The sequence below is a fragment of the Setaria italica genome, chromosome IX (genome assembly GCF_000263155.2).
Source record: "Setaria italica strain Yugu1 chromosome IX, Setaria_italica_v2.0, whole genome shotgun sequence".
Lineage (NCBI taxonomy): Eukaryota > Viridiplantae > Streptophyta > Magnoliopsida > Poales > Poaceae > Setaria > Setaria italica.
In genome coordinates, this window is record NC_028458.1 from 20,825,587 (window position 1) to 20,833,166 (window position 7,580).

At 43.8% G+C, this 7,580-nt stretch overlaps 1 non-coding gene across 1 annotated transcript; it reads left to right on the forward strand.

Annotated features, from left to right (window-relative positions):
- Positions 1-3,346: 3,346 nt before the first annotated feature.
- On the forward strand, positions 3,347-3,419 carry TRNAF-GAA. The gene has a single exon. It is a non-coding gene; the product is annotated as a tRNA-Phe (tRNA).
- Positions 3,420-7,580: the final 4,161 nt, after the last annotated feature.

A 7,580-nucleotide genomic window follows, 5' to 3' on the forward strand; every position in this document is an offset into this window, starting at 1 on the left:
CTTAGTTTGTTGCATACTCCTTGGAATAATTATACTTGTTTAGGTCGAAACGCGTAGAGGTACGGGGTAGATAGCTGGGTGCCAAGATCTACGGCACCAAGCTCGGCGCCAAGATCCATGGCGCCAAGGCTTGGCGCCATCATGTATGGCGCCAAGCCCCCGCCACGTCGGCATCCGCGTCAGCCGCTATGTATAGACCTTGGCGCCAGGATGGCTGGCGTCGAGACGTTGTAGCTTGGCGCCAGCGTGGATGGCGCCAAGCTAAGGGTCCATTTTTGGAATTGGTTCCGCCAGGAGCTTATTTGTGAGAATCTTTCGCAAAAAGGGCTAAAAAACAAAAAAGTCGGCCTCTAGTTCCTCCCGGCGCTTCCGTTCTACCTCCACCTGGGTCTACAATATTTCATCCCAACCACTTATTGTCAAGCAAAAGGTAAGTACAAAATTAATGAAAAATTAAAGAAACAGGAATAACCTACAGAGCCTGCATCTGTAGCTGTGCAGTGGTAGGCCGTGGCCGTATCACGGGGCTCGAGTCCGTGCTCCTTGCTCGGATCTGGGAGAGAGTGGGAGTACTGGCAGTGTCGATCACGCTATCTCCAATCCAATACGTGCCGTGCTTCTTCCCTCCTCCCACCCTCATCACTATTTCAGCATCGATATCCTGAGAGCTCGGATCGAACTCTGGCCCGTGAACCTCCCTCGCCATGGCTGTGTACTCGGTGACGCGGCTGTGGATGCTGGATGGCTGTACGCCTCGGGCGGGTCCTTCGGGTTGAAGTCGATGTCTGCCGTGGCCTTGCCCTTTTTTGACATAACCCATGCCTTGAACCGGGAGCACTCCTGACCATCATGTGATGAAGTCTGCGGAAAAAATGTAAAATGATTACAAAACATGCAGTATTATGTCTGAGAAAACAGAAATGAATTCACGTACCCATTTTTCCTTGTACTCATCAAGGCTCAGGCTGCCTTGATGGTGTGGTGCATATGGCATCTGCAGATGCCGCTCCCGGCAGGCAATGTAGTTCTCCAACCACCCAGGCTGCAACCACACGTCCACCATTTGTTCCCAGCACCGGGTAAAGGATCGGCACCACCACGGAGGCACCTATATGAAGTGTGTGACATATAAATAACGGAATTAAGCGTAATTAATCTCTCAAATAGTAAATATAGTCTTTATGTACGTACCGCCATGAATTCTTCCTTGGTCAGGTTCATTGTCCTGGCCTCTTCTTTTTTGATCCTCATCCTTTTATATTCAGCATAAAAGTCGATGATGGCCTGAACGCGCGCCTCGTAGTGCATGTCCTTAACGAGCTTCTTAGCGGTTTGTTCAATCACGGAGGCCGCCCTAGCCTCGAAGCCCTCCTGGCATCTATAAAAGTCCTGCGTATAGACGGCAAGCATACAATTATTATTTCAAGAATGTATTGAGCAATGTAGTGCTGCGAAGACTTACCCACAGCTCGGCCTTCACCCGCTCCGCCTTGTTCACAAACTGCCTGTGGTCACGATCACCGATGTCGGCGGCAGCGACATAGTGGTCCCACGTGTAGGCCGGCTCCTCCTGTCCGGCGAAGACCACTAGACCGGGGAAGTGTAGCCTACACAAAAGACCAACGATGTCGTTGACCTTGCGGTTGTGGGCACCCCCACTGAGCTTAGTCCAACTCCTGCACAAGTGATTAATATAAATTATTATTTTCTAGTGTAAGTTTCAACATATCATAAGTACAGAGAATATGTGAAGGAACTTACTTTGCCCCAGCGGGTTGAATCAGTGGGCGTAAATGAACAGGGATGGGTCGCCTCGGGAGGGACGAGGGACCTCGCAACCAGATCTTGGACTGCGAATCCCCTGCCTCCTCCCCTGCCTCCTCCCCCTCCTCCCTCTCCTGCTCCTGCTCCTCCTGTACCTCCGCCTCGTCACTAGAGGCGTGCGCGGAAGGTACCTCCTCCTCCTCCGACGACGACGAAGGCACAGGCGACGGGGCCCTCACCCCTTTACCCTTTCCTCGACCCGGCAGGGATTTTCATTCGATCATTATATACATTTTTGAGATGTTTTTTTATTTGTTAATAATTTAAGGATAAATAGTTCACTAAGGAGAAGATAGAATCATAGCAAATGAAATTTCTAATTCAGATTAGAAAAAAAAAGAATGAATATCAAGCGTTATAGTATGATTTTGAATACTCTAAAAAAGGAAGGAGGGAGGCGGGAGAGATAAAAACTTTTGGATATATTCATTCCAATTGAATTGCAAATATATCAACGGTAGAATCAATTCAATTCTGAATTGCAATAAGCGAGCGGGGTCTCTCAAATAGAGATGAGCTGCTAGACTACGTCGAATAATGAATTTAATGATTCAAAAAAACTAAGAGATGGATGAAATTATACAAGGAATCCTGGTTTCAAAGAAAAGGAAAATGGGGATATGGCGAAATCGGTACACGCTACGGACTTGATTGTATTGAGCCTTGGTATGGAAACCTGCTAAGTGATAACTTCCAAATTCAGAGAAACCCTGGAATGAAAAATGGGCAATCCTGAGCCAAATCCCTTTTTTGAAAAAACAAGTGGTTCTCAAACTAGAACCCAAAGGAAAAGGATAGGTGCAGAGACTCAATGGAAGCTGTTCTAACGAATCGAAGTAATTACGTTGTGTTGGTAGTGGAACTCCCTCGAAATACTAGAAAGAAGGGCTTTATACATTTAATACACACGTATAGATACTGACATAGCAAACGATTAATCACAGAACCCCTATCATAATATAGGTTCTTTATTTTAGATTTTTTTTAGAATGAAATTAGGAATGATTATGAAATAGAAAATTCTGAATTTTTTTAGAATTATTGTGAATCCATTCCAATCGAATATTGAGTAATCAAATCCTTCAATTCATTGTTTTGAGATCAAAAGTGGATTAATCGAACGAGGATAAAGAGAGAGTCCCATTCTACATGTCAATACTGACAACAATGAAATTTCTAGTAAAAGGAAAATCCGTCGACTTTATAAGTCGTGAGGGTTCAAGTCCCTCTATCCCCACCCAAACCCTCTTTTATTCCCTAACCATAATAGTTATCCTTTTTTTTTCTTTTATCAATGGGTTTAAGATTCATTAGCTTTCTCATTCTACTCTTTCTTTCACAAAGGAGTGCGACGAGAATTCAATGAATCTTATGCTATTCATTAAATAGATGATTTCTTTTTTATTTGATAGGACTACCTACCTCCCCCATTCCAAATTTGGAATGGAATACTTTATTGATTTTTTAGTCCCTTTAATTGACATAGATGCAAATACTCTACTAGGATGATGCACAAGAAAGGGTCAGGATAGCTCAGTTGGTAGAGCAGAGGACTGAAAATCCTCGTGTCACCAGTTCAAATCTGGTTCCTGGCACAGAAAAAAAAAGGATCTATCGAATAGATATTGATACAAATATCTTTAGATGGATTGGGGTACATATTCATTAATAATATAGATAGTATAGAGTAAGTAGATAAATCTCTAAACACTTCTTTTTAGAAAAGGGTTAAAATTTCTGGTTCTTTTCTTTATGGTATAGAAAAAGGGGATATTAGGTGCCCTTTTCTTCATTTTTGCATTTCTTATTAATTTTGTATGCCGCTATTCTGAAGAATTTTTTTTAGTCTTGCTTATCCTACTTTCCTAGTTGTTCTAAGTAATCCGCGCGGTACAAAGTTCGTGGTAGGAACTTCTTTAAGTCATTGTATTTTTCTGTTCATACGAAGGAAACGAATATGTGATTTTCCAAATTGGAAAATCGAAATGAAGCCCTTTTTCTTCAGTCTATCTGTATCTTTTTGTATAATATAATAGGAATTAATTAGAATAGAATAAGTCTTTCGTTTCGTCTAGGAACAGAACCTAAAAATATTCCTTGACTTGAATAAAATCTGGAGTTGTGTTGTATAAGTGAACATGAATTTATTATCATTCAATGAGCATCTTGTATTTCATAGAAATTGGGGGTTATATAGTCCTTACGTAAGGGCCAGCCTATCCAACTTTCAGGCATTAAGATACGTTTAAGACGTGGATGATTATCACAAGAAATTCCCACCACGACCCCTGCCTCTAGCCACGACCTGTGCCCCCACCGCTTCCTCCACCTGTGCGTCACCCCTGCCTCCACCCCTCCCTCGACGCCTTCCTCGTGCTCTCGATGCGTCTGACCGTGTACCTGACCCGGAAGCTGCAGCTTTTAATTTTTTGTAAAGCGTTGCGATCTTCCTCGTACCGCCCACCATTGTTCAATCACCTGCATTTGCCAAGAGTAAACCAATCAGCACATATATAAACAAAACATAATTTCAAAAATAACATGGTATGACAAATAATAAATAAATTATTACGATCCATACATGTCTTAGAAATAATCGTCATGATCGGGATTAGCTGGATCATAAGTCTCATCATCACTGTCACGCGTGTCAAACAAATCATTCCCGTGCTCCGAAGTTTGAGCGTCATCATCAATGTCCTGTCCTAACTGTAACCGCTGAAGTAATTCTAACTCCTTCATATTATGAACCTCCTCTCCAGCGTCATCGTCAACAACCCTTTCATTGTCTACTTCCATTCCGAAAGCGTCGGTTAAATCAATCTCAAAAATCCCTTCGAGCCCATCTTCTTGGAAAAAGTCTCCGTCATATGTGTTGGGGTCAATGTTGTAATCTTCATTCTTTGGTACAGGTAGTTTACCGTGTGGCGATACCTTGTACACAACATCCCAACCCTTCAGACGATCGTCGGTTTGGCACGGGTATGACAAATAATAAACTTGCGTGGCCTGTTGAGCCACAATATAGACATCGTCTCCTTGTAAGACGGATGATTGCCGAATTTCGACTAACCCAACATTAGGTGCCCATCTCACAATTGATGGATCAAACCAATGGCATTTGAATATGACTGGATTAAGAACTTTGCAACCATGAAAAGTGAGTTCGTATATTTCTTCAATTCTTCACTGTTGGGCCTAGCGTAAAAACTCCGGTATTTGTCGTTCTTCGATTGGGCCGACTCTGCTCATGGCTTGTTGTGTGAAAACAATATCCATTTACGTCATAACCGGTAAAAGATCTGACCCTGTAGGCACAACCATCGGCAACCTGTCTCACCTCAACATTCATAGACGAATCGGTTTGAGCCTGCAAGTTGAAGTAGGGTGGTTCGTTATATTATTCGCATGTACGACCAACTTGGAACGTGGATCTACGTACGAGCGAAATTGGATTGTGCCTTATGTTTGAACCAAGAAATAAAATCGGGCATTCCATTACCTGCACCCTTTTGAAGAAGGGTCTCGGCTTCGTGCGGGGTAGGTTCCCTTGAATTACGCCAGAATTTACGATGAAATTCCCTGTACCAACGAGAAACATGAGAGTTGATCCCAGAATAGTGATTAATTGAGAACAAACTAGTTTGTTGACAACTTATAGTATGTATGGCTCCACCTCGGCAAGGTTGGTCAATACATACAGCATGATAGTGCGCCACTCTTTATGTTTCAATTTCTTTTGTGTCGCACCACTTGCACTTCCAAGTTGTCCTCGAAAAAGGCTAAGGCTAGATTCAACTTCTGAGTCATTATAACGAGCGGGTGGATTGTGCACGCTAGGAAGGTTGTCAACATAGTATTTTGTTGTGAAGTTTGACACCTCCTCCAGAATGTATGCCTCTGCAATGGATGCTTCAATTTTGCATTTATTTTTACATTTAGTTCAAAGAACCTTTTGACATCTCTCAATTGAATAGCACCAACGACCCTGCACAGGCCCCCCCCATTCGTGCTTCATACGGAAGGTGCAAAATCATATGCTGCATCGGATTGAAGAAGCCAGGAGGAAAGATCTTGTCCAACTTACAGAGCAACACAGACGCCATTCTTTCCATTTCTGCAACCACGGTCCGAGATAATTCCTTAGCACAAAGCTGACGGAAGAAATTGCTCAACTCCGCTAGCACTTGCCAGACATGATCAGGGACATAGCCTCGAACCATCACCGGGAGTAGGCACTCAAGCCATACGTGGTAATCATGACTTTTGAGCCCGTTGATTCGCATAGTAGCTAGGTTCACTCCCCTCTTCAAATTCGCTGCATACCCATCAGGAAACATTAACGTTTGGAACCATTCTAATACCTCCCTCTTTTGGGCCCTCGTCAGGACAAAATCGGCCTTAGGCTTTCTCCACGACTTGCCGGCTCTAGGAGGCGTCATGTCTAGCTTTGGTCTGTTGCATAACCTTGCTTGATCCACTCTAGCCTTAACGTTATCCTTTGTCTTGTCAGGAATGTCCATGATTGTACCAAAAATTGCCTCGGCGATGTTCTTTTCAGTGTGCATAACATCAATGTTATGTGGGAGAAGAAGATCGTCAAAATAGGGGAGATTCCACAAGCAAGACTTCTGAGTCCAAGCATGTTGCTCGCCATATCCCACAAAACCACCTTCATGATTATTGACCTCAAGAGCGTCTAACTGAGCACGAACCAAGGCTAAGGTCAACATCTGCGGTGGGGGGTCATTAACTACGACATCTTTCGTAAAGTTTCTAATATCTCGTCTGAAAGGATGGTCAGGAGGAAGGAATTGTCGATGTTTGTCGAAGGAAGAATACTTGCCACCCTTCGTCAACCAAATGAACTTCACTGAAGCCTTGCATACTGGGCAGGGGAACTTCCCGTGAACACACCAGCCACAGAAAATACCATATGCCGGCAAGTCATATAGGGAGTAGTGGTACCAAATATGCATCTTGAAGTTTGTCCTTGTAGCCCAATCGTATGTCCATACCCCTTCCTCCCATGCACGGACCAAATCATCAATCAGAGGCTCCATGTACACACTCATATTATTCCCTGGGTGTTCTGGAATTATCAACGATAAAAATATGTTTTGTCGCTGAAAGATGACACCGGGGGGGAGATTCAGGGGGATAACAAACATAGGCCAACATGTGTACGGGGCAGCCGCCATTCCATATGGATTGAACCCATCTGTTGCGAGCGCAACACGTACATTACGAGCCTCTCGAGCTTTCTCATCATAAATGGCATCAAACTTTGTCCAGGCTTCACCATCGGATGGATGTACCAGCTTGTCAGCATTGTATCGACGTCCGTTTTTATGCCATGTCATTTGTTTCACGGAATCTTCACACATGTACAGCTGTTGGATCCTCGGTATGAAGGGAAGGTACCGTAGGATCTTCATAGGGATTGCAAGCTGCTTCTTCTGACCGTCACCAGAGTCTACCTCCAGGAACCTAGATGATTCGCACTTCACACAGTACTTGGCTTCCGCATATTCATTCCTAAATAAGATGCATCCCTTCGGGCAAGCATGTATCTGCTCGTATGGCATCTTAAGTGCACGAAGAAGTTTTTGTGCCTCATACATAGACTTTGGCAAGATGTGACCCTCCAGGAGCAGGCTCCCAAAAACTGTCAACATAATATCGAAGGCGTCTCGACTCAAGCTAAACTGGGACTTCACGGCCATTAGACGTGCAATGACATCCAGTTGAGAGAC